Here is a 24,100-nt window from a genome sequence, read left to right as displayed (position 1 = left end):
ACCTGGGGACACTTCCTCAGTCATATTCTTTAGTGGGACCTATTAAAACTTCAAGAAACTTCAGTGCTTCAATTTAATTTTGAGTTCTTCAGAAATTTAGTGAGGACTCTCTCAGGGAATGAGTCTGATGTAAACAACATCAAATCCCCAAGAGGCTCATTAAAGTTCTTTTGCTGTGTCTGTACTACTGAGCTTTAAAGGAACAGCTCTTTCCAGGGCCAGCTCCTCTCCCAGCCCAGCAGGGCTGAGGGCTCTGCCTGCAGACACTGAGGGGACAGGAGTCAGGCAGAGACAGGCTGAAGGCAATCAGGATTGGGAGGACATTAAGCTGAGACTTCACCTGGGGAAGCATCTTCACAGCCCTGTGCATGGTGAGTGTGTGGGTGCAGGGCAATGTCCCCTGTGCTCCTGGAGGGATCTCCTGAAGCCACCACACCCCACTGCCTGGAGGATGTATCTGCAGGACTCTCCCAGTTTCTCTGTGGCACAGGAGGAGGAGGATGATGTGCTGCAGAGCGGGGCTGCCCTGCATCCTGCCCCCTGCAGAGAGGGACAGGGCAGGAAGGCTCCTGCTGCCAGGAATGGCTGCTGGGGCTGAAGCTGGGGCTGCAGCCAGGGCTGCCCAGGGCTGTCCTGCAGAGCAGCTCCTGCAGCCCTCAGGGCTCTTGGCCAGCCCAGGGCATGTGCCAAAGCCAGGGGCAGCTCTCAGCCTGCCTGGCAGCTCCCCATGGACGCTGCAGGGGAGAAGTTGGAGGTGGAAGGAGCCACCCCCATCAGGGCAGATTCCTCCTGCTGTGGAGATGGTGCTGCATGGCCAGGGCTGCTCTCAGCTTTCTCCTAAAGTGAAGGGAAAGGGGCTGTCAGCTTTGGCTCTGTCACCAACTCCTGCACTGTCACCCTGGGCATCAGCAGATGGGCCTCAGATCTCCCTCAGAAAGTGCCTCCTCAGCCTCCTCTCCCTACAGACAGCGGCAGCAGCACCTTGGCTTGCAGCATCTCTGTTTGTCTGCCCTGCCCTTAAGGCTCTGCTGCCAATGAGATGCCTCTGGGCAGTGCGCTGTGCTGGGAGGGGTCTGCAGGGCAGAGCTGAGCCCCCAGGGCTGGGCTGGGCTCTGGCAGCACTGGAAGGGACAAGGCTTGGATAGAGAGAAACAGCTTCTAGTAGGCACAACTCCCGGCAGCAGAGAACCAGACCAGCCCTTGGTGTCCCTCTCTCGCCAGCTGCACAGGGAAAGAGCAAAGAGTTTCAAGAAAATTTTTTTAAAACAGGAGCATTTCAAAAGTCCACTTTCTTTTCAAGCACATTTTAAGTGTGATCACCCTGAACTAGAGGGTGGTGAAATGATTTCAGGGCACCTGTATCGGGACCAGCAGGTCTGAGTGCAATGGGGCACGGGGAGCCCTGTTTTCCTTCTGGGCTCCCCAGTGTTCAGCCTGAGAGCAATGCTGAATATGAATATGCATCTCAGCAGCACAAACACCTGCTGACAAAAATCTAGCAATGTCCCCTACCAGCAAGAGAAATGATTTTGATGGGATTCCAGGCACAACCCATAGTACTGACTCAAAGTTGGTCCCAGCTTGACGCTTCTCAATTTCTTCTTTCAACACTCCATGATTCCCAGAGTGAAAGAATGTCCAACAGCAGCTCCATCAGCCACTTCCTCCTGCTGGCATTGGCAGACATGCGGCAACTGCAGCTCCTGCACTTCTGCCTCTTGCTGGGCATCTCCCTGGCTGCCCTCCTGGGCAACGGCCTCATCATCAGCGCCGTAGCCTGCGGCCACCACCTGCACATACCCATGTTCTTCTTCCTGCTCAACCTGGCCCTCAGCGACCTGGGCTCCATCTGCACCACTGTCCCCAAAGCCATGCACAATTCCCTCTGGGACACCAGGGACATACTCAGAATGTGCTGCATAGGTTTTCTTCTTTCTCTTCTTTATGGGAGCAGAGATTTTTCTCCTGACCATCATGTGCTATGACTGCCACGTGTCCATCTGCAAACCCCTGCATTACGGGACCCTCCTGGGCAGCAGAGCTTGTGCCCACATGGCAGTAGCTGCCTGGGCCAGTGGCTTTCTCAATGCTCTGCTGAACACAGACAATATATTTTCCCTGCCTCTGTGCCATGGCAATGTCCTGGGCCAGTTCTTCTGTGAAATCCCCCAGATCCTCAAGCTCCCCTGCTCCAAATCCTACCTCAGGGAACTTGGGTTCTTGCTGTTAGTGTTTGTTTAGTTTCTGGATGTTTTGTGTTCATTATTTTCTCCTATGTGCAGATCTTCAGGGCTGTGCTGAGGATCCCCTCTGAGCAGGGACGGCACAAAGCCTTTTCCACCTGCCTCCCTCACCTGCTCTCCCTGTTCCTCAGCACTGTTATGTTTGCTCACCTAAAGGCCTCCTGGATCTCCTCCCCATCCCTGGATCTAACAGTGTCAGTTCTGTACTCGGTGGTGCCTCCAGCCCCGAACCCCCTCATCTACAGTCTGAGGAACCAGGAGCTCAGGGCTGCAGTGAGAAAATTTATGAGACTGTATTTTCAGAAGCATTTCAGAACCATTTTCTTCTGCAGAGCCTTCAGAATGTAACTCTTTACAATCTCAGATTTTTTCCTTATTTGTTTATTTCTTCTTTGCTAACTTTTTCCATTGTCATGTTGTGGTTTTTTACAAAATGCTTTACTATTACTCTTTACATTTGTACATTAATGTCTACTTTTGTTGTGAAATAAAAAGACCTAAATAAAAAGCATTTAAATAAAAAGAAATTATTTTGTTGATCTGTGCTTCCAGGATTTTTGGCAGCCCTTCTGTGTCCCTGCAGGGGCATTGCCTGTGAACAGAGTGGAGGGAAGAGACTCCCAGCACAGCAGCACAGGCAGTGACAATGGCCCAGGCTCTTCCCACATCTGCTCTGCCCAACTCCACCCTGTCCTTGCCAGCCCTGCTGTGGCTGTAAGGCCGGAGTGCTCTGGCTGCTTGGTCACTGTCCTGCTGTGTGTCCATGCTGTGGCCAGAGGCAGGGACAGGCCATGGGCACTGCTGGGACACAGCTGGGCTCCACCACAGCAGCTCCATCAGCAAAGGGCATCTCATGAGGGCAGGGCAGGGAGGCTTCGCTCCGCTCCAGAGCTGCTGTCAGCAATGTGCTCCAGGAATGCCCTGGCACAGCAAAGCCCAAGGCCTGGGGCAGGGAGGGGAGTGTGCAGCGGGGGCTCACAGCAGTGTCCTGGCACAGCCAGAGCTCCTGGCATGGACCTGAGGCAGCAGCAGAGCAGGGCCTGGACTGTGTCTTTGTTCTGGGGTCAGCCTGGGAAGGTGCCCCAGGGCAATTGTCCAATTGTCCCACACCAGCCCCTGCAACCACCATTGCCAGCACTGGCCTCTGCCCTCACCTGCAGGAAGTATTTTGTCCCTGCATGGAGGGACACCAAGTGACCAGGCCAGCAGGCCATGTTTGCTCTGTACTGAGGAGATCTCAGCAGTGCATCCTGTGTGTGGGGAGATGAACCCCAGTGAGCACAAACACCATCAGCAGCACCCGGGGGTGGCACAACTCCAGTGGCACAAACAGGGCCTTGAGGCCACTTCACTCTGGAAGTAACGTCCTCTGGGAAAACACCTGAATTCTTTGCTGGGTTGTGGTTAGGACTGCATAGAGAGAAATATCCCAGGCAGGGAGGCTCCAGGAAAAAATGTTCAGGGCAGCCATGGACTGCACAGACAGACATTGGATACAGTGAGGGTCTGTGGGGAGAAATCAGAGCTGTCTCCCTTCTGAACCAGCCCGAGGACCTGGACAGGGCTGTGCTGTGTTCTGGGCACTGACCTGGAACTGAGGGAGGTGGAAAAGGCCTTTGGTGTCAGGCTGCTGGGAAGGCTGGGCAGTGTCACTGTGGGACCTCTCTCAAACCCCTTGGAAAGGCCAGAGCCATCCCAGAGGGTCCTGGGCACTTGGGAAGGGCAGACATGGAACCAGTCTGTAAACAGAGCAGGGAGGGGGACTGGGAGAGTCACAGCTTGGTCAGGCTCAGCAGGGAAGGGGATGTGGCAAATCCTCCTGCAGCCATTCCAGGCACTGGCAGGATGGGGCAGGGACTGCAGAACCCACGTGGGAGGGAAAAGAAGGGGATGTTGTGTGCCCAGACTTCAGCCAGACCTAGGACAGAGTCTGCTGTGGTCTCCTCAGAGCCAGACTGGAGAGAGCTGGGCTGAAGGAGTGGAACATGGGCTGGGTGGGAATTTGGCTGAACAATGAGGGTCAAATGTCATCCATGGTACAGAGTCCTCTTGGCAGCCACGCCCTGGTGACATCCCTCAGTGACCAGCCCTTGGCCACCACTGTGGAATATTTCTATTGTCTCTAAACCCGCATGAAATGTACTTTCAATTCCTTTGTGCATGCTGCCAAATTTCAGGGACTGAACTGATGTGTGACTGTGACTAAACTGATCTTATTAGTGGTGACTGCGAAACGTAATTGGGCAAGATGACTGAGCTGGGTAAATTTGTCTTGCTGTCAGATGCCAAACAAATCAAAGAAAGGGCAGAAAAAACTTATGCATCAGAAGAAAAGCAGTTCAATAGGGAAAAACCCAAACCCAACCAAAAAACCAAATGCCCAAACGCAATCAAAAAACCCAAAGCAAGACCCACCCACAATAATACAAAAACCCCACAAACAAACCAATCACAAGAAGAAAAGGTCACAAACAGAAAAAAAGCAAATCCACAGGAAATGTCTTAACAGCAGAAAATGTTTGACCACCTTGTGGCAGGAGAGGATTCTGTATTTGTAGGTGTTGTTTTGAAAGAAAAATGTCTGAAAAAAGAAAATTATCTCCTACCCTCCTTGTCCCCCCGCTTCTCTCAGTTGATTGTGGATCATGGTGTGACATGGAATGGAACATCCCTTGGGTCAGTCCAGCCCGGCTGTCCCATCCCTGTTCCCCAGGAACACTTGCCCACCCCAGGTCCATAGGTTGGGGGGTTGCAGACGCCTCATGCGGGGTGAGCACTGAGACAGGACAGGAGAACAGAACAACATTTATTCTTGTCAAGGACAGTAGAACAGAACAGCCCAACATTGGAGAAACTGATTGAGGATGTACCTGTGGCAAACAGAAGTCACACAAAATGCAAGCAGGATGACAGCTCAGCTCTGCAAGGCTGACAAAGCAGAATTATGCAAAACAATAATGTTGCTCTTACTCAAAAGGAGGGGTCAAGGAACAGCCAACTAAAAAGGACACCAGATGTTGGAGACAGACCCCAAAGAATCATAAAAGGATTTGTGGTAAGGGGTGCAACTATGTCGAATAAACTCAAAGGAAGTGGGGATAGCTAATGGATACATCATGAGTGTGTGTGAAAAAAAACTCTGTTCATTTGATCCCCAGTGCACTCAAATGAAGGAACAATTGCCCAAGTGACCACCATACTGTAATAAAGAATACCTGCTTTCAAATATTTAAAACTCTGTTCAGATGTTTCTATCCAGTGGGTTTCAGTATCAGTGGTGTCCTTGACTCCATTGTGCCCCACAGTTTCACAATGACCCCTTGGTTCCATGAGGCCCTGCTGTAGAACAATGGACCTTTGTTTCCATTGGGTTCTGTACTGTCAAAATGGCCTCCTTGGTTCTGCACTGCCACAATGCTCTCCTTGGTTCCATGAGGCCTTGGTGTGTCACAACAGCCCCTTGGTTCCATCAACTGCCAGTGTCACCCTGGTCTCTTGGATCTGCAGTGTCACAATGGACAATTGGTCACAAGCAGCCCCGCTGTGTCACCATGGATATTTGGCTCCATGGGGTCCCACAGTGTCACAACAGCCCCTTGGTTCCACGAGGTTCCACAGCATCACCATGGTCTCCTTGGATCCGCAATATCTCTATGGACCATTGTTTCCATGTGGCCCTGCTGTGTCACAGTGGTTCCTTGGTTCCATGAAGCCCCACAGCACAACAATGGAATCTTGTTCCTGTGAGGTTTTGTACCGTCATAATGGTCTCCTTGGTTCTGGACTGTAACAATGGACCCTTGGTTCCATGAGTTTCCATAATGTCACAATGGTCTCCTTGGTTCCACGAGTTTCCCTGATGTCACAATGGTCTCCTTGGTTCCACAAGGCCTTGTTTTGTCACAATGGACCCATTGTTCCATGAGCTTCCATGGTGTCACCATGGTCTCCTCAGATCCACATTGTCATAATGGACAATTGGCTTCATGGGTCCCTACTGTGTCACAATAAACCCTCAGTGCCATGAGGTTCTGTGGTGTCACAATGGTCTGCCTGGTTCAACGAGTCCCTGGAGTGTCACAATGGCTGCTTAGTTCCAGGACCTTCCACAGCATCAACAATGGTCTCCTTGTTTCTGCAGTGCTATAATGGACCCTGGTTCCATGAGATCCCTAAATGTCACTGGTCTCCTGGGTTCCATGTGGCCCTGCTGCATCACCACAGCCCCTTGGTTCCATGAGTTTCTGTACTGTCAGCAATGGTTCCTTTGTTCCAATGAGGCCCTGCTGTGTCACAATGGACCCTGGGTTCCATGAAGTTCTTCAGTGTCACAATGGCCCCTTGGATCCATGAGATGCCACAGTGTCACCATGGTCTTCTTGGATCCACACAGCAATAATGGACCATTGTTTCAGCCGGAATAGCTGCTAATAAAGCCCAGGGTAGGCAAGCAAAAAGGGCATTTGCATGGTATCCACAGATGTATAATTCAGCTGTGTGGTGAGATATTCAGGGTCACAAGGCAGGACTCCTGAGGGGAATCCAGGTGTCTGTATCTCGAGAGGAAGGGGCTGATCAGTGCCATGGGGGCAGTACAAAGATAGGGCCAGTGGGAGAATAGGGAGCGAGTGGCTGAGGGACGGAGAACAAGTTGAAGGAGTCAATGGGGTCGAACAGCTTTCTAGGGAAGCTTCTTGTGTCTCCCTAACCCAGGGAATGCCTCTCAGGGTCTCCAAAGCTGCAGAGTGTCAAAACAGCCCCTTAATTCTTTTGGGTTCCTCAGGATCCCAGTGGCCCCTTGGCTGCATAAGGCCCAGCTGTGTCACACTGGCCCCTTGCTTCCATTGGGCCCCACAGTGTCACAATTGTCCCTTCCCTTAGTTCCATCAGGCCCTGCAAAGTCACAATGGACCTCTAGTTACATGAGTCCCACATTGTCCCATGAATCCTTAGTTCCACGGGGATGTCACATCCTTAGTTCCTGTAGTGTCACAATGGTCCCTTGCTTCCATGGTGCCACACAGTGCCACAATTGCCCAACAGGGCCTCATAGTGTCACAATGGACTCCTTGGTTCCATGGAGACACAAAGTGCCACAATGGCCCTTTGGTTTCACAAAGCCTCAAGGTGTAGAAATGGCCCCTATGGTTTCCTGCAGCCATGCCGTGTCACAATGGACCTGTGGTTCCATGATGCCCCACAGCATCATAATGGTCTCTTTGATTCTGCACTTTAAGAATCTCCCCTTGGTCCCATGGAGCCCCACAGTGTCACTATTGTGCCCTTGGTTCAATAAGGCTTTGCTGTTTCACAATGCTCCATTGGTTCCATGAGGCCCCATGCATCATAATGGTCTCCACGGTTCCATGAGGCATTCCTGTGTCACACTGGCCTATTGTTTCCATGGGGCTCCCGAGTGTCACAATGGTCCCTTGCTTTCGCGAGGCCTTGAAGAGTCACAGGGGTCTTCTTGGGGCTGCAATGTCACAATGGACCCTTGGTTCCATGGGGACTCACAATGTCAGAAGGGTCTCCTTGGTTCCATGAGGCCCTGCAGAGTGCCTTGATCCAACGAGGCCTTCAAGTGTCATCATGGCCTCCAGGATTCCATGAGGCCCCGCAACGTCCCAATGGACCTTTAATTCCACAGGGTCCTGCACTGTTCCATGAATCCTTAGTTCCATGGGGCCCTGGAGTGTCACAATGGCCTCCTTGGTTCCATGGTGCCACACAGTGTGACAACTGCCCCTTGGCCTGCCAAGACTCCACAGTGTCACAATGGTTCCTTGCTTCCATAAGGCCTTGTAGTGTCACAGTGGTCTCCATGATCCCATAAGGCCTTGCAGTGTCACAACAGACCATTGGTTTCATGGAGCCCCACAGTGTCACTATGGTCCCCTTGGCTCCACAAGGCCCTGAAGTGCCACAAAGGCCCTTTGGTTTCACAAGGCCTCCAAGTGTAAAAATGGCCTCCATGGTTCCATGAGGCCCTGCTGTGTCACAATGGGACCCTTGGTTCCATGACGCCCACAGTGTCACAATGGTATCCTTGGTTCCACAGTGTCAGAATGGACCCTTCATCCCATGGACACCCACAGTGTTCCCTGCAGTCCCCTTGATTCCACCAGGCCCTGCCATGCTCTAATGGCCCCTGGTTCCTGTGGGTCCCAAAGAGTCAGAACAGTCTCCATTGTTCCATGAGGCCCCACAATGTCACTGTGCTCTCCTTGGTTCCACAGGGCCCCACAGCGGAACAATGGACTCTTGGTTCTATCAGGTTCTTCAGTCCCAATGGTCTCCTTGGATCTGCAGGGTCACAGTGGCCTATTGGCTCCATGTGGCCACGCTGTGTCACAATGGCTCATGGTTCCATGAGGCCACATAATTTAACAAGGGACGCTTGGTTCCATCAGGCCTTGCTGTGTCACAATGGACTTCTGATTCCATGAGCTTTCACACTGCCAGCAGCAGTCTCCTTGGTTCTGCAGTGTAACCATGGACCCTTTGTTCCATGAGGTTCCGCAGTAGAACACGGTCACCTTGGTTCTGTGAAGTTCTGCAGTGTCACAAGGGACCCATGGTTCCACCAGGCCTTGCTGTGTCACAATGGCCCATTGGTTCCAAGAGGTTTCTCAGGGTCACAATGGTCTCCTTGGATCCGCACTATCACAATAGACCATTGGTTCAATGTGGCCCCAGTGTGCCAAAACGGATTTTGGTTCCATGGGGTTCTGCTGTGTCACAATGGACCCTTTGTTCCATGAGTTTGCACAGTGTCACAGCTGACTCCTTGGGTCTGTGAGGCCCCACTGTCACCAAATGTCCAAAATATCAGAATAAGGCTCCTGAACACTTATTTGCTATTTCAGAGGGTGTAATTGTGTGCAATTTATTCAGGCCAGAGTTCTAGTGAGGGATAACTACTAACCTTAGGTGGACATGTGATTCTACCAGTGTGTTGCTTTTATACAGGCAGTAATCGTGGATTATTATTTACCCATTTCCATAAAACCCACCCCTGTTGGGGAAGATGAAACAGGAAAGCCTTATAAATATGATTGCCTGGCAAAAGATTTTGAGAATATGGAAACTCAAAGCGAGATTGGAATTAAAGCAAGCTTTGAGATACCTTAGTTCCGGAACAATGGCATGGCCAGCTGAAGGTAATCCCCTTTTCATTGAAGAAGACCCTCTTCTTGCAGACAGCTCCAAGGGTCAAAGCAGATTCTACTAGCTAAGCAGAAGGGGTCTAAAGAGTAGTTTTTAGGGTTTAAAATATAACACAGCATGGTAATGTAATGGTTCTTATAGGTTGTATGTAAATCCTACAGGATTTGTATCTTGTATCAGATTCGTTTGTGAGAATTAGAATATTCAACACAGAAGAAGATTTATTGTATTGTAACAAGAACCTTGCTCTCTCCTCCCCTTTACCATGCTCTTGCCTTCTTTCTCTTTACCACTCTCTTTATGTCTCTCTCCCTCTTCCAGGTCAGCTCCGAGCTGCGGCTGGCAGCTCCCAGCAGGGCCCCGGGTCCCACGCTCTGTGCAATAACCTGCAAGTTCCATGACCTGGCTTCAGAGATCTCTCGTCCCCACCTGTCCCAACCGTCCTGACCCCATGCCGCTCGTACACACCCCACGTTCCCAGACTGAGTCCTTGTTTTCTCTATCACTACACTCTTGAGTCAGATGTCTTCTCCTTTTCTTCCAACCATCCTTGCTAGGAAAGCAGCCCCTGCATGCCTTGTCCCTGTGCTGAAAGTTCACAAAAGGGTAAAAATGGAATGACGCGTTTTGGTATCAGCCCCAGGCTTTGTGTGGGCAGGCAGAGGCAGGCAGGAGGCAGAGCTGGAAGCAAAGGAAGGGGCCAGCCAGGTGGGGCAGCCGGGGGATGCCGACAGCCTGCAGGGACAGAGGCGCAGGGCAGGGACACCGTGGGACAGCCTGGGCTGCACAGGGCACAGGGATGGGCAGCAGCTGCAAGACAGCCCTGACAGAGCCAACTTGGGCAGCACTTTGGCCATGGCTGCTGGGCCCGGGCCTGAGGCCACGAGGGGGCAAGTGACCCTTGCAGGCCTGGGGCCTCATTGCCTCCTTGTCCCTGCTCAGCAGCCTGGCAGGGGCCGCCCCATGCTCCTGCCCTGGGCATTGCACATCCCCACATGCCAGTGCCCATCCCGGGAAGAGCTGTGAGCAAGGAGGGAGGGACAGGATCTGCCTGGCCAGGGGCTGGGGCTCAGGCCTTGGCCCTTTGCATTCCTGAAACACATCCAGCTTTGCTCAGCACAAGAGACACCTTTGCCTTGTTTGTCCCCAACTGCCATCACTGCCTCCAGTGTTCTGCTCTACCTGGAACCTGGGGACACTTTGTGAGATGTGTCCCTTAGTGGAATCCATTAAAACTTCAAGAAAGTTCAGTGCTTCAATTAAACTTTGAGTGCTTGAGAAGTTTTTTGAAGACACTCTCAGGGACTGAGTCTGATGTAAACAATACAAAAGCCCTGAGAGGGTCAATAAAGTTTTCCTAGTCCAGTTATGGAGAAAGATTTCAAGGACCTTGTAAGAAACACACATTCCTATTTTAAAGGATATATTTTATTTTATTTCTCTTTAGAGAAGCGTTGATTGCAGCATTCTGTGATTGATATTGACCCAGGGTCTCTCCTCAGCAGCTCTGGCCTGCTCACAGAAGCTGTGCCAGGAGCTCTGACCCAGTGTGGACAACCTTGCTCCACATTGCCCAGCCCCATCCTGTCTGTCCTCACTCCCCTGGGCTCTGCTGTGCTTGGAGAGCTGGCTGCCCTCAGCCTAAGAGGGGTTTGCCATTTTTGGGGTTTTTTGAAGCAATCTGAAACTCCTGAGTTTCCCCAGTGCAAACAGACAAGCTGCACTGGGCCCCTGCAAGGGGCTGTGGCCATGGGCACTGCACTGACCCCACTGCTGGGTTTGGCTGCAACGGCCACCGAGAGAAATTAAACTGTCCTTGGAAACACTGGGGAGGACATGGACATACTGGGGAACACTGGGAACGCTGCGGGACACACTGGGACATACTGGGAGTGACAATGGGGAGGACTGGGACAACCTGTGAACACAAGGAATGCTGAGGGGGAATGTGGGTGGACTGGGATGGACTGTGGGGGTACACTGGGACATACTGGGAGTGATACTGGGGCAAATTGGGGACACTGGGGACATTGCGGAGAAGACTGGGGACACTGTGGCATCCTGTGGATGATATTGGGGGGAACTGGAAAGGACTGGGAATGAACTCAGGTGTATTGGGAGGGACTGGGCTGTACTGGGAGGAACTGGAGGAATGTGCATTGGCTCTTCCCGCCTCCGCCGAGTCCCATTTGCCGAGCCTCCCGCCCATCACCGACCGCAGCCAATCAGCTCCAGGATTTAGAGCTTTGGGGGCGGTGCCTAAAGTCGGCGCCTTATTTTATTTTTGCCTACAACTCCCGTCATGCCTCGCGGCTTGACTGAGCCTCATTGCAGCCGGGACTACCACGCCCGTCATGTCCGCGCTCCACACAACGCCGGGATCCGCCCCCACCTGTCCCATAAGTGTCCCCCAGACCCTCCAGGATCCCTCAGTGACCCCTCAGCGCCCATTCGGGACCCCCAAAAGCGTCCCCGAACCACTGAGTGCTCCCAACCCCACAGATGCTCGGTACAGCCGCTTCTGGGAATTCATCTCCTCTCATCCCCCGCGGCCCCAAAGCCCCTCAGAACACAGTCCGCGCCTAAAACTCCTGCAGTGCTCCCGCCCTAAAGCGCCCGGTTAGAGCTTCCCGAGGTCCCCCCAAGGGCTCTCGAGCTGCTTACGTTCCCCCGAGGACCTCAAGTCGCGGCTCGGACGCAAAAGTATCCCCCAAGTGCCTCCCCGAACCTCCAAACATCGCGTTCAAACAACTTCCGGGACTACAGCTCCCATCATGCTGCGCGGCGCACGTCCGGCGTTATTTCAGCCGGGACTTCACCTCCCGTCATGCCCCGCGCCCCACCGAGAAATATTGCAGCTGCGCCCAGAACTCCCGTGATGCTCCGCGGCTCCGTTAAACCGTATGATACCCGCGCCTACAACTCTCATTACCCCCCACGCCCTGTTCGAGCCCTCCCCAAGGGCCCGCCCGGACCCCGAAGGGCCCCAAATTCCCCTCCCTGACCTCCAAGGGCCGCCCTGGACCCCCAAGTTCTGCCCCGGACCCCGAACTGTCCCTCAGAATCCCTGAGTGCCCCTTCAAGTGCCCACCCGACTCCCCCAAGTGTCACCCAGACCCTCAAGTTCTCTCTGAATTCCCTCCCCAGACCCAAAACTGCCCCAAATGTGACCCAGAAATGTCTCCATGGACCCCAAAGGGCCCCTTCTTGACCCTGTACTATAAAAGGATTATAAAAAACATGATAAAATGTCTACAAATATATTTAATTACCTGAAAGAGGAATAAATAAATAGCTACTAGAGCTTAATAAATTAATAAAGGTGTGAAAAACGCCAATCACTTGCTTTTAATTTTTTTAAAGTTTAATTGTAATAAAATTGTTATAAAAAGAGCAATACAATTAGAGTAATATTAATTTGGACAAATTGAATTAGGACAATATGAGACAATAAAAACAAAAGAATTATGGACGTCCAGGTACCTTTTTATGGGCAGCACGAGCCCAAAAAAGGACACCTGCTAACAAAGGATTAACCCTTAAACCAATAGCCTGTTGCATAATCATACACTTCATACATGATGCATAAATTCCATTCAAATACAGGATTCTGTCTGGTCATCATCAATTTCTTCCTTCTAATCCTAACAGTGCCTTTGAGGCGGGAAGAAGTTAGTTTCTTCTGATAAGAGGGCAAAAAATTCTTTTTCTCTGAAAGATTTAGGTGTCCTGGGGCTGCTATCTGGTGCAAGTGCCTCATTCCTTTCTTAAAAAATCCCACTAACATATGGTAAACACCTGCATGGAGCCATGTACTATGCACTTTTCACAAAGTGAATTGTGTTAGTTAGAAACGTTGAGCATTAATTTTCTTGCCTACTAAAAATGTAGTGATTTTTTCTATATAAATATAAAAACTAGGTAATAAAATCCAATACTGTTGTTATAAATATAAATAAATTCAGCATCAAGATCACTTGGGGAGTGCTTCCATCCCCTCTTCTCTGAAATGAAAAGTAAAAAAAAGCACCCTTGATTAAAAACCAATCATGATGTGCACTGTGGAATCTCCCTCCTGAAGACAACTCCAAACTGACTCCAATCACTGCACAAGCCCTGGAGAACCTGAAGACAATGGAAGGGAGACAAAGACCTCCTGAGGGCTTTCTGTATTTTAATCAGCCCCACGCTGGATTTGGGCCTGGGTCTAGGAGCCTCAGGCACGCTGAGAGGGATGAAGAAGCTGCTTAAGGAGTCAGCAGCAAAACTCCAAGTGCCTTGGAGCATGGCTGGGCCCCAGGGAGGGCAGGGAGTGCCAAAGGCTGCCCAGGGCCTGGTGAGAGCAGATCCTTGAGGGCAGGATTGCAGGGAGCCAAAGGCTCTGAGCAGGGAACTGCAGTGATGAGCAAGGCCTGGGCTGGTTGGGGGAAGCAGAAAGGCCAAGCCCTGAGCCCAGCCTGGGCCTGCAGGGCCTGTCCCTCACGGCTGCCTCGGGGCTCTTGGTGGGCCAGGGGGATGTGAGGGGCAGCAAGGACAAATGTCATAAACCTGCAGCCCCTGCTAGCCTCCCCAGAGAGGGATGAGGGAGATACAAAGTGCAGCCCCTGCCAGGAAAGTTCCTCCTGTGGGGCCTCCAGAGGCGCTGCCCGAGCCCAGGGCACAAAGGCCTGGGTGCCTGTGGCCCTGCCAGCCCTGCCCAGCCCTTGGCGATCTGTCCTGCAGGCTGTGCCCCCTGGGCGTGCTGCTCCTCTGCCCTGGCCGGCTGCACTCGCCCATCTCGCTGTCCCCAGGATTTCTCACCCAGCGTTTCTGTGCCCTCCCTGGGCTCCCTGTGCCCAGCACTGCTGGCTCCTGGCACACAGAGCCCGGCCATGGCCCAGCCTCACGCTGCCACACCTCCAGCACCAACATTCTGCCCTGCGAGGGACTTTGCTTTCTCCTCAGCTCCGGGCTGAACCTTCCAAGCTGCACTTGGGGAAGGTTTCCTGCAATTCCCACTGCCAAAGAAAGCTCTGTCTCCTGCTGGTCACAAACAGAAAAGGGCTGGGGGGAGATGTTGTGGTCAGAGGCTGTGTGGGGCACAGTGACCATGAAATTATTGAGTTTTTAAATACTCTAGGAAAGAAGGAGGGGCATCAACAAAACGTCTACAATTGGCTGGATGGCCAGGCCCAGAGGGTGGTGGTGAACACTGCTGCATCCAGCTGGCAGCCAGTCACCAGTGATTGCCCTCAGGACCCTGCGCTGGGGCCAGTTCTGTTCAATATTTTTACTGACAACATGGATGAGGGTGTAGCATCTTTCATTAGTAAATCTGCAGCTGACACCAAGCTGGGAGCGTGTGTCCATCTGCTGGAAGGTAGGATGGCTCTGCGGAGAGACCTGGAACAGTTGGATGGATGGGCAGAGTCCACTAAGATGAAGTTTAGTAAGTCCAAGTGCTGGGTCCAGCACTTTGGCCACAACAACCCCTGCAGCTCTACAGGCTGGGGACAGAGTGGCTGGAGAGCAACCAGGCAGAAAGGGACCTTGGGGCACTGATGGACAGCAGGCTGGACATGAGCCAGCAATGTGCCCAGGTGGGCAAGAAGGCCAATGGCTCCTGGCCTGGATCAGGAATGGTGTGGCCAGCAGGAGCAGGGTAGTGATTCTTCCCCTGTGCTCAGCACTGCTTGGGCAGCACCTCGAGTGCTGTGTCCAGTTCTGGGCCCTCAGTTTGGGAAGCACGTTGAGACACTTGAGCGTGTCCGGAGAAGAGCAGCCAGGCTGGTGAGGGGCTTGGAACACAAGTCCTTGAGGAATGGCCGAGGGAGCTGGGGTTGTTTATCCTGGAGAAAAGAAGACTCAGAGGTGATCTTATCACTCTCTACAACTTCCTGAAAGGTGGTTATGGTCAGGTGTGGGTTGGTCTCTTTCTCCAGGTAGCAATTGACAGAACAAGAGGTCGTAGCCTCAAGTTGTGGCAAGGGAAATATAGGTTGGATATTAGGAAAAAATTTTTCACAGAAAGAATGATAAAGTACTGGACTGGTCTGGAATGGCCCAAGGACTTGGTGGAATGGCCCGAGGAGTTGGTGGAATCACCATCCCCGGATGTGTTTAAGAAAAGACTGGATGTGGCACTTGGTGGCGTGGTTTAGTTGAGGTGTTAGGGTTCAGATTGGATTCAATTATCTTGAAGGTCTCTTCCAACCTTGTGTGATTCAGTGATTCTGTGTCTGTCAGACCCTGGGAACTCTCTACAAATCCATTTCCCACAGGGAAGTCTGTACCTGTCAAGTACCTCAGCCAATGGGGAAAGACAGAGGGTAGTGGGGATGGGAAAAGAGCATTGAAAAGGAGGCTATATCCTCAAAAAATTGGAGAGACCCGAGGGTAAACATGGCCTCTCCCTTTATTAGAATAAAGTTACAGGATCCTTTTGTCTCCTTTTTGGACATAAACCTTTGGCATTGTGAAGTTTGCATTGCACAGCTGGCTTGAAAAAGGGGCATGTTTCACAAGTCCCAGTGGCACTGACAGTTGTGATGGAATCATTAACTTAATTTGCAGGGTATTTTATATAAAATAACCAGCTCCTGTTACCAAAACTTCCTGTGTTTCCTTTCCCAGTGTAGCTGTTACCACAGGCTCTGCTGGGAATGAAACCTCTGGTCCCCTTCACAAGTACCCAGCTATTGCCATGAGGGAGTTTGGAGAAGTCCTGGGTTTTAGGTTAGGACACTTCTGCTTTGAATGTCCCTCCTTTTTACAATATGAGCATTGGTTTGTCTCCAATCTTCCTAATGAAGGTCCAGGAACTGAACTCTTTTCCCTGCCATGAGACTCCCTTCCTCCCTCGGGCAGCAGTCCTTTGCTGATTCCCTTTCTTCAGCTGGTATTGTTTTCTATTAACTCACTTCCAGCTGGTTTTCCTTTGATTTGTATGTACTGCCCATGCAATGTCAAGTAGTTTACCCACATCAAATGCACGTGTTTCCTGGATTTCCTGTAATTGTATTCAAATATTATTAAGGACTATGCTATGTAAATAAGATGCCTTTTACCTTCCTCCTAAATGATCATCGAGATGACTTTCACCTTCCTCCTGAACTTTATTTTGCCTTTATTGCTTTCTTGTCTGTGCCTGCAGCCAGCCTTCTTAGTCCTCTATGCACTGGGCTTTGCAACTGCATTTAAACCTTCTTTTTGTTGATAATCTAAGTGCTTAGAGCAGATATGTCCCATGCTACAGATATAACAACAGCATTTAATAATTTTCTCTTTATTTTCCTTCTCTAAAGCCTAAACAAATTGAGAAACATTTCTGTATACATCACTTAATGTCATTTTGTTCTTGATGCAAGAATAACATCAGCTGTAGCAGAAGGTTCTTGTCCCACCACCCGTTGCTCACTGTCATCTTCACCACCCCATCCCATCATTCCAGAGGCTGGTCCATCACAGGGGATGTCATGCATCCACTCGGTGCCTGCTTCTTGGCCAGGTGTCTGTAAGGTTGTTTTGGCAATGAGTACCAACCATTGTCTCATTAAATTCTTTCATGGGGCACCGTGTGCCCATAGCACTCATTTCCAAGCCCAGGACAGTGTCCCAGGATGTGACATGGGACACAGGGTCTGTCTGCAGTCACCCAGCGGTTGTTCTCGCCACCACAGGCACACAGCACTTGCCCTGGTGGGTTTGGGGTACAGTCAGTCTGCCAGGCCTCCCCATACTTGTAGTCCAGCCCTCGTGAGCAAACCCCTCCATAGATAGGTTTTTGAACTGGGAAGCAAAAACCTCTTTAATTTGATATTTCTTAGCTCAAATCCTCCCTAAATGAATGTTTCTCAGCTCCCTAAATTAGTCTTTCAGACACCAAAATATCCTTAAATGGGTGTTTCTAAGCCTGAAATATCTCTAAATTACTGTTTCTGAGCTCAAAATATCCCTAAATTGCTTTCTTTGAGACTCGAAGGTCCTTTTTTTTTCCTCTGAGCCAAAAACCTCCCAAAATCAGTATTTTGGAGCCCCAAGGCCCCCAAAATTGTACTTTCTTGGTTCCAAAACTCCTGAAATTGCCGTTATGGCCCCAAAACTGCTGAAATAGATTAGATTTCTAAGCATGAAGTTCCCAAAATCAGTGTTCCAGAGCTCTGACACCCCTAACTCAAGCCCTGTGCCCTGTCTGCCAGCAGCCCCTGGGGTTCACTCCCAGCGCTCCCGGGGCATTCCCGGTGCCCTGGGAGGCTCCAGGAGCACGGAGGGGCCGCTGGCTGCGCATATTTCCCACCCCAGCCAAGGAGCCGCCCCCGATCGGGGCATTTTCACTTCCCCTTTCCAGGCTGACAACTGATTTACGAGAAATTAGCGTAAAACCGGGAAAGGAGCTGCAGGGGTAGAGGGAGGAGCCCGTGGGGGCGGGAACAGGAGCGGACAGGGGGGAGATATAACCGGGATGAGGAGCCCCCGCTACTCATACCCCAGCACGGAGCTGCTTCTTCCCAGCCTTGTCCCAGGTAAGTGCCAGCCCCTTGCTCCCGTGTTTCCCCAGGGCTTGCTCCTTCTGCTCCTGAAGTTGATGTTTCTCAGTCCAAAAGCTCCTGAAATCGCTGGTTTGGAGCTCCAAAGCTCCCTAAATGGGGACTACAGAGCCCACAATCGGTTTAAAGTGGTTTTGGGAGCCCAAAAGCTCTCTAAATCATTCTTGCTGATCTGAAAATATCCCCAAATCACTCTTCCTGAGTCCCAAAGCTCCTGATATGATTTTTTTCTCAGCCCTGAACTCCCCAAATATGGGTTTACTTGGCCTGCACATCCCTAAATTGGTCTTTAGGAGCCCCAGTGCTCCCTAAATCAGTATTTCTGAGCCGAATGCTGTTTCAGGTCCCGAAAACTCCCCAGGTGGATGTTTCTGAGCCCCAATGCTCCTGAAACTTCCGTATTCTCAGCTGTGAAATTCCACAAATGCCTATTTTCTGAGGCCAAAAGCATCTTTAAATGGCATTGCTGTGTCCCAAAGTATTCTGAATTGCTGCATTGGGACCCCAAGTCTCTGGACATTGATTTTTCTGAGCCCCAAAGCTCATTAAATGGGTGTTTCTGAACTCCCCCAGTTGCTTTTCCTGACCCACAAAGCTTTCTGTGACCACTTTTGAGTACTGCAGTTCCTTAAACCTCTGCTTCTGAGCCCAAGAGCTCCCTAAATTGGAATTTTGAGCTGAAAACCTGCCTAGAGGGGACTTTCTGAGCCCAGAAGTTCTCCAAATCAGTGGTTTTGAGTGAAATGCTCCCTAAATTGGTGTTTCTCAACCCCAGTTCTGCCTGAAGTTTGGGCTTGTTCAGAGCCAAAATCTCTCTAAATCCGTGTTTGGGACCCCAAAGCTCCCAAACTGGCAGTTTCTTAGCTCAAATGCTCCTGAGTGGGAGTTTCTGAACCCCTGAGAACCCAAAATTGCTGGCTTTGATCTCAGAAGCTGCCTACATCATTCTTTTGGAGCCTGTCCCATCCCTAGATGGTTTGGGAGGCTGTGCCTGAGTGCTGGTGGAATGCAGTGGAAGGGGAAAGGCTCTGCCAGAGGTTGAGGATGAGGATGTGAGGAGCAGCTGGGATACCTGGAGATCCTCAACAGGATGGGCAAAGGCTGAATTGTGTGAGTGAGCAGTGGAGGGGTCAGAAAGGGGGGACGCTGCCTTGGCAGCTCAGAAACCCCCTGATCATCAGGGGGAGTGGGCAGAAGAGCTTTGGGGGCAGCCTGGAGTGGTCTCAGGCCAGTGAGCAGGTTCCCATGGGAATGGCAGCTGCCCTGGCATCCATGGCCAGGCAAAGCAAAGGGCTCCAGCAGCGTGGGGGATCCGGGAGCAATGGCTCAGCAGAGCTGGCTGGTGGGTGAATGGGGGATGCTCACGGGGAGCTGCTCCTGCCCCACAGGGAAGGGCTGGCCAGGGATGAGCTCCTCAGTGCCAGCCTGGGCTGTCACAGCCGGGAAATAGCGGGGTCCAGGCACCGAGGGGCAGGGACTGAGGCCGGCAGCAGAGCACACAGCTGGGGCTGCAGAGGAGAAGGCTTTGATCAGCTTGGTGAACCAGGCGGTGGCCGGGGCTGCAGCTGCGGTGCGTTCCCACCCCCACGGGCTCCTCCCTCCCATCCAGCACCTCCTTTCTCGGTTTGACACCGATTTCCCGTAAATGCCTATCAGGAAATCTGAGAGGGGACAGGAATGGTCTCGCCAGGAGTAAAGCATTCCTCTCCTGAGGCTCTCGGCTGAACTGAGCGAGCTCCAGGGTGAAAAGGCAGCGCTTGGGAGGTGGAGCACAGGAGCCAGCAGCAAAGCAAGGCAGCAGCACCCGCGGCTGTGTGAGCAGGAGCCCAGCCAGGGGAAGGGCTGATCCCTGCCCAGCACATTCACACCACACCTGCCCAGCCACAGGGGGCTGTGGATCCTTTTGTCTCCTTTTTGGACATAAACCTTTGGCATTGTGAAGTTTGCATTGCACAGCTGGCTTGAAAAAGGGGCGCGTTTCACAAGTCCGAGTGGCACTGACAGTTGTGATGGAATCATTAACTTACTTTGCAGGGTATTTAATATAAAATAACCAGCTCCTGTTACCAAAACTTCCTGTGTTTCCTTTCCCAGTGTAGCTGTTACCACAGGCTCTGCTGGGAATGAAACCTCTGGTCCCCTTCACAAGTACCCAGCTATTGCCGTGAAGGAGTTTGGAGAAATCCTGGGTTTTAGGTTAGCACACTTCTGCTTCCAATGTCCCTCCTTTTTACAATATGAGCATTGGTTTGTCTCCAATCTTCCTAATGAAGGCCCAGGAACTGAACTCTTTTCCCTGCCATGAGACCCCCTTCCTCCCTGGGGCAGCAGTCCTTTGCTGATTCCCTTTCTTCAGCTGGTATTGTTTTCTATTAACTCACTTCCAGCTGGTTTTCCTTTGATTTGTATCTACTGCCCCTGCAATGTCAAGTAGTTTACCCACATCAAATGCATCTGTTTCCTGGATTTCCTGTAATTGTATTCAAATATTATTAAGGACTATGCTATGTAAATAAGATGCCTTTTACCTTCCTCCTAAATGATCATCAAGATGACTTTTACCTTTCTCCTGAACTTTATTTTGCCTTTATTGCTTTCTTGTCTGTGCCTGCGGCCAGCCTTCTTAGTCCTCTATGCACTTGGCTTTGTAACTGCATTTAAACCTTCTTTCTCTTGATAATCTAAATGCTTAGAGCAGATGTGTCCCATGGTACAGATATAACAACAACATTTAATAATTTTCTCTTTATTTTCCTTCTCTAAAGCCTAAACAAATTGAGAAACATTTCTGTATACATCACTTAATGTCATTTTGTTCTTGATGCAAGAATAACATCAGCTGTAGCAGAAGGATCTTGTCCCACCACCCGTTGCTCACTGTCATCTTCACCAGCCCATCCCATCATTCTAGAGGGTGGTCCATCACAGGGGATGTGTGAAGGTCCACCCGAAATGAACGGGTGACGAATGATTTTTGGGTGCAAAAATAACCAACACAAGGCACAGGGGTTTTGCAGTAACAAATCAACAAGGTGCAATTTTATTTATTATAACCACAGCTAAATATGCGTTTGGTTAAGGGATCCGGGGAAGAGAAGGGTAAGACAAGGAAAAAAGGGAGGAAAGAAGGTGGGAATGGGGTATAGCTACCAAAACGTGAGGTCTTCGGGGTCCCGCCGCCAAAACTCGCTGGTACACGTCTTGGGGAGATCTCAAAGGACAGTCGAACCGAACCCCAATATATACTGTTCTTGGTTGGGGGAAGGGTGGCTGAAATTAGGTTTCCATGGAGGGGAGAAGAATAGGAGCAGGAGGAGGGGGTGAGACTGTTCCATTGTTTTCATGGCTGAATGCTCACAGGTACATTAGGTTTTTCCCCCTCCCCAAGTTGGGAGGGGGTACAGTCCCAGTCTCTGGAAGGAGGTTGCCAGGGGGGTGCCATGGGGGTGCCAATAGGGTGCCAGAGGGGTTCTTGGTTCCTTGATGAGGGGATTCGCATCTCTGTTGGTCCATCATGGTGGTTGAAGACAGGCAAGAGGGGTCTTCTCATGGAGTGCGGGGGGAGCCACCCCAGAGCTCAGTCCAGCCAGCTCAGGAGTTTGGAAGAAAGTCCAGTTCAATTGTCCAGAAAAGGGCGGCATGCCCCCTTCGAGTACAGCATGGCGTGTTCTGCAAGCATCACTTGTGAACACACTAGATAAGCAGGAGACTTTCTTTCCCAACCGGCTCAGCAATTTTAACCCTTCGGTAGTCTTTTCTCATGACAGTTGTGAGGCAAAAAATGAAGGATTTTCGGATGGACTTCTACAGATGTCATAAATCCACTCGGTGCCTGCTTCATGGCCAGGTGTCTGTAAGGTTGTTTTGGCAATGAGTACCATTGTCTCATTAAATTCTTTCATGGGGCACCGTGTGCCCATAGCACTCATTTCCAAGCCCAGGACAGTGTCCCAGGATGTGACATGGGACACAGGGTCTGTCTGCAGTCACCCAGAGGTTGTTCTGGCCACCACAGGCACACAGCACTTGCCCTGGTGGGTTTGGGGTACAGTCAGTCTGCCAGGCCTCCCCATACTTGTAGTCCAGCTCTCGTGAGCAAAACCCTCCCCAAACAGGTTTTTTATCTGGGAGGTCAAAACCTCTTTATTTTGATGTTTCTGAGCCCAAATCCTCCCTAAATGAGTGTTTCTCAGCTCCTTAAACTGGTATTTCAGACACCAAAATATCCTTAAATGGATGTTTCTGAGCCCAAAATATCTCTCTAAATTGCTGCTTCTGAGCTAAAAATAGCCTTAAATTGCTTTCTTTGAGACTCGAAGCTCTTTTTTTTTTTTTTTTCTTTTTTTTTCCCGAGGCAAAAACCTCCCAAAATCAGTGTTCTGGAGCCCCAAAGCCCCCAAAATTGCACTTTCTCCGTTCCAAAGCTCCTGAAATCACTGTTATGGCCCCGAAGCTGCTGAAATAGATTAGATTACTAAGCCACGAAGTTCCCAAAATCAGTGTTCCAGAGCTCTGACACCCCTAACTCAAGCCCTGTGCCCTGTCTGCCAGCAGCCCCTGGGGTTCACTCCCAGCGCTCCCGGTGCCCTCCCGGGGCATTCCCGGTGCCCTGGGAGGCTCCAGGAGCACGGAGGGACCGCTGGCTGCGCACATTTCCCACCCCAGCCAAGGAGCCGCCCCCGATCGGGGCATTTTCACTTCCCCTTTCCAGGCTGACAACTGATTTACGAGAAATTAGCGTAAAACCGGGAAAGGAGCTGCAGGGGTAGAGGGAGGAGCCCGTGGGGGCGGGAACAGGAGCGGACAGGGGGGAGATATAACCGGGATGAGGAGCCCCCGCTACTCATACCCCAGCACGGAGCTGCTTCTTCCCAGCCTTGTCCCAGGTAAGTGCCAGCCCCTTGCTCCCGTGTTTCCCCGAGGCTTGCTCCTTCTGCTCCTGAAGTTGATGTTTCTCAGTCCAAAAGCTCCTGAAATCGCTGGTTTGGAGCTCCAAAGCTCCCTAAATGGGGACTACAGAGCCCACAATCGGTTTAAAGTGGTTTTGGGAGCCCAAAAGCTCTCTAAATCATTCTTGCTGATCTGAAAATATCCCCAAATCACTCTTCCTGAGTCCCAAAGCTCCTGATATGATTTTTTTCTCAGCCCTGAACTCCCCAAATATGGGTTTACTTGGCCTGCACATCCCTAAATTGGTCTTTAGGAGCCCCAGTGCTCCCTAAATCAGTATTTCTGAGCCGAATGCTGTTTCAGGTCCCGAAAACTCCCCAGGTGGATGTTTCTGAGCCCCAATGCTCCTGAAACTTCCGTATTCTCAGCTGTGAAATTCCACAAATGCCTATTTTCTGAGGCCAAAAGCATCTTTAAATGGCATTGCTGTGTCCCAAAGTATTCTGAATTGCTGCATTGGGACCCCAAGTCTCTGGACATTGATTTTTCTGAGCCCCAAAGCTCATTAAATGGGTGTTTCTGAACTCCCCCAGTTGCTTTTCCTGACCCACAAAGCTTTCTGTGACCACTTTTTGAGTACTGCAGTTCCTTAAACCTGCGCTTCTAAGCCCAAGAGCTCCCTAAATTGGAATTTTGAGCTGAAAACCTGCCTAGAGGGGACTTTCTGAGCCCAGAAGTTCCCCAAATCAGTGGTTTTGAGCAAAATGCTCCCTAAATTGGTGTTTCTCAACCCCAGTTCTGCCTGAAGTTTGGGTTTGTTCAGAGCCAAAATCTCTCTAAATCCGTGTTTGGGACCCCAAAGCTCCCTAAATCACTGAGACTCAAAGCTCCCAAACTGGCAGTTTCTTAGCCCAAATGCTCCTGAGTGGGAGTTTCTGAACCCCTGAGAACCCAAAATTGCTGGCTTTGATCTCAGAAGCTGCCTACATCATTCTTTTGGAGCCAGTCCCATCCCTTGATGGTTTGGGAGGCTGTGCCTGAGTGCTGGTGGAATGCAGTGGGAGAGGAAAGGCTCTGCCAGAGGATGAGGATGGGAGGTGTGAAGAGCAGCTGGGATACCTGGAGATCCCCAACTGGATGGGCAAAGGCTGAATTGTGTGAGTGAGCAGGGGAGGGGTCAGAAAGGGGGGACGCTCCCCCTGATCATCAGGGAGAGTAGGCAGAAGAGCTTTGGGGGCAGCCTGGAGGGTCTCAGGCCAGTGAGGAGGTTCC

The 24,100-nt window shown here is 51.1% G+C and overlaps 1 protein-coding gene across 2 annotated transcripts in view; it reads left to right on the top strand.

Annotated features, from left to right (window-relative positions):
- Window positions 1–20,053: 20,053 nt before the first annotated feature.
- The window catches only part of LOC134433442 (uncharacterized), a 33,103-nt gene continuing 29,056 nt past the window's right edge, over window positions 20,054–24,100 (top strand). The window contains exon 1 of one of the 2 annotated variants that reach the window (XM_063182290.1): window positions 20,054–20,134. The gene's annotated coding sequence lies outside the window, so the exon portion shown is untranslated. Of the gene's footprint in view, window positions 20,135–22,747; window positions 22,825–24,100 lie in introns of those variants that run through there. The other variant, XM_063182289.1, reaches the window with a different exon arrangement.

This window comes from Melospiza melodia, unplaced genomic scaffold, assembly GCF_035770615.1.
Source record: "Melospiza melodia melodia isolate bMelMel2 unplaced genomic scaffold, bMelMel2.pri scaffold_18, whole genome shotgun sequence".
NCBI classification, from domain to species: Eukaryota; Metazoa; Chordata; class Aves; order Passeriformes; family Passerellidae; genus Melospiza; species Melospiza melodia.
Note: the sequence above shows the minus strand (reverse complement) of the source record. Positions and strands in the feature narration are given on the sequence as shown.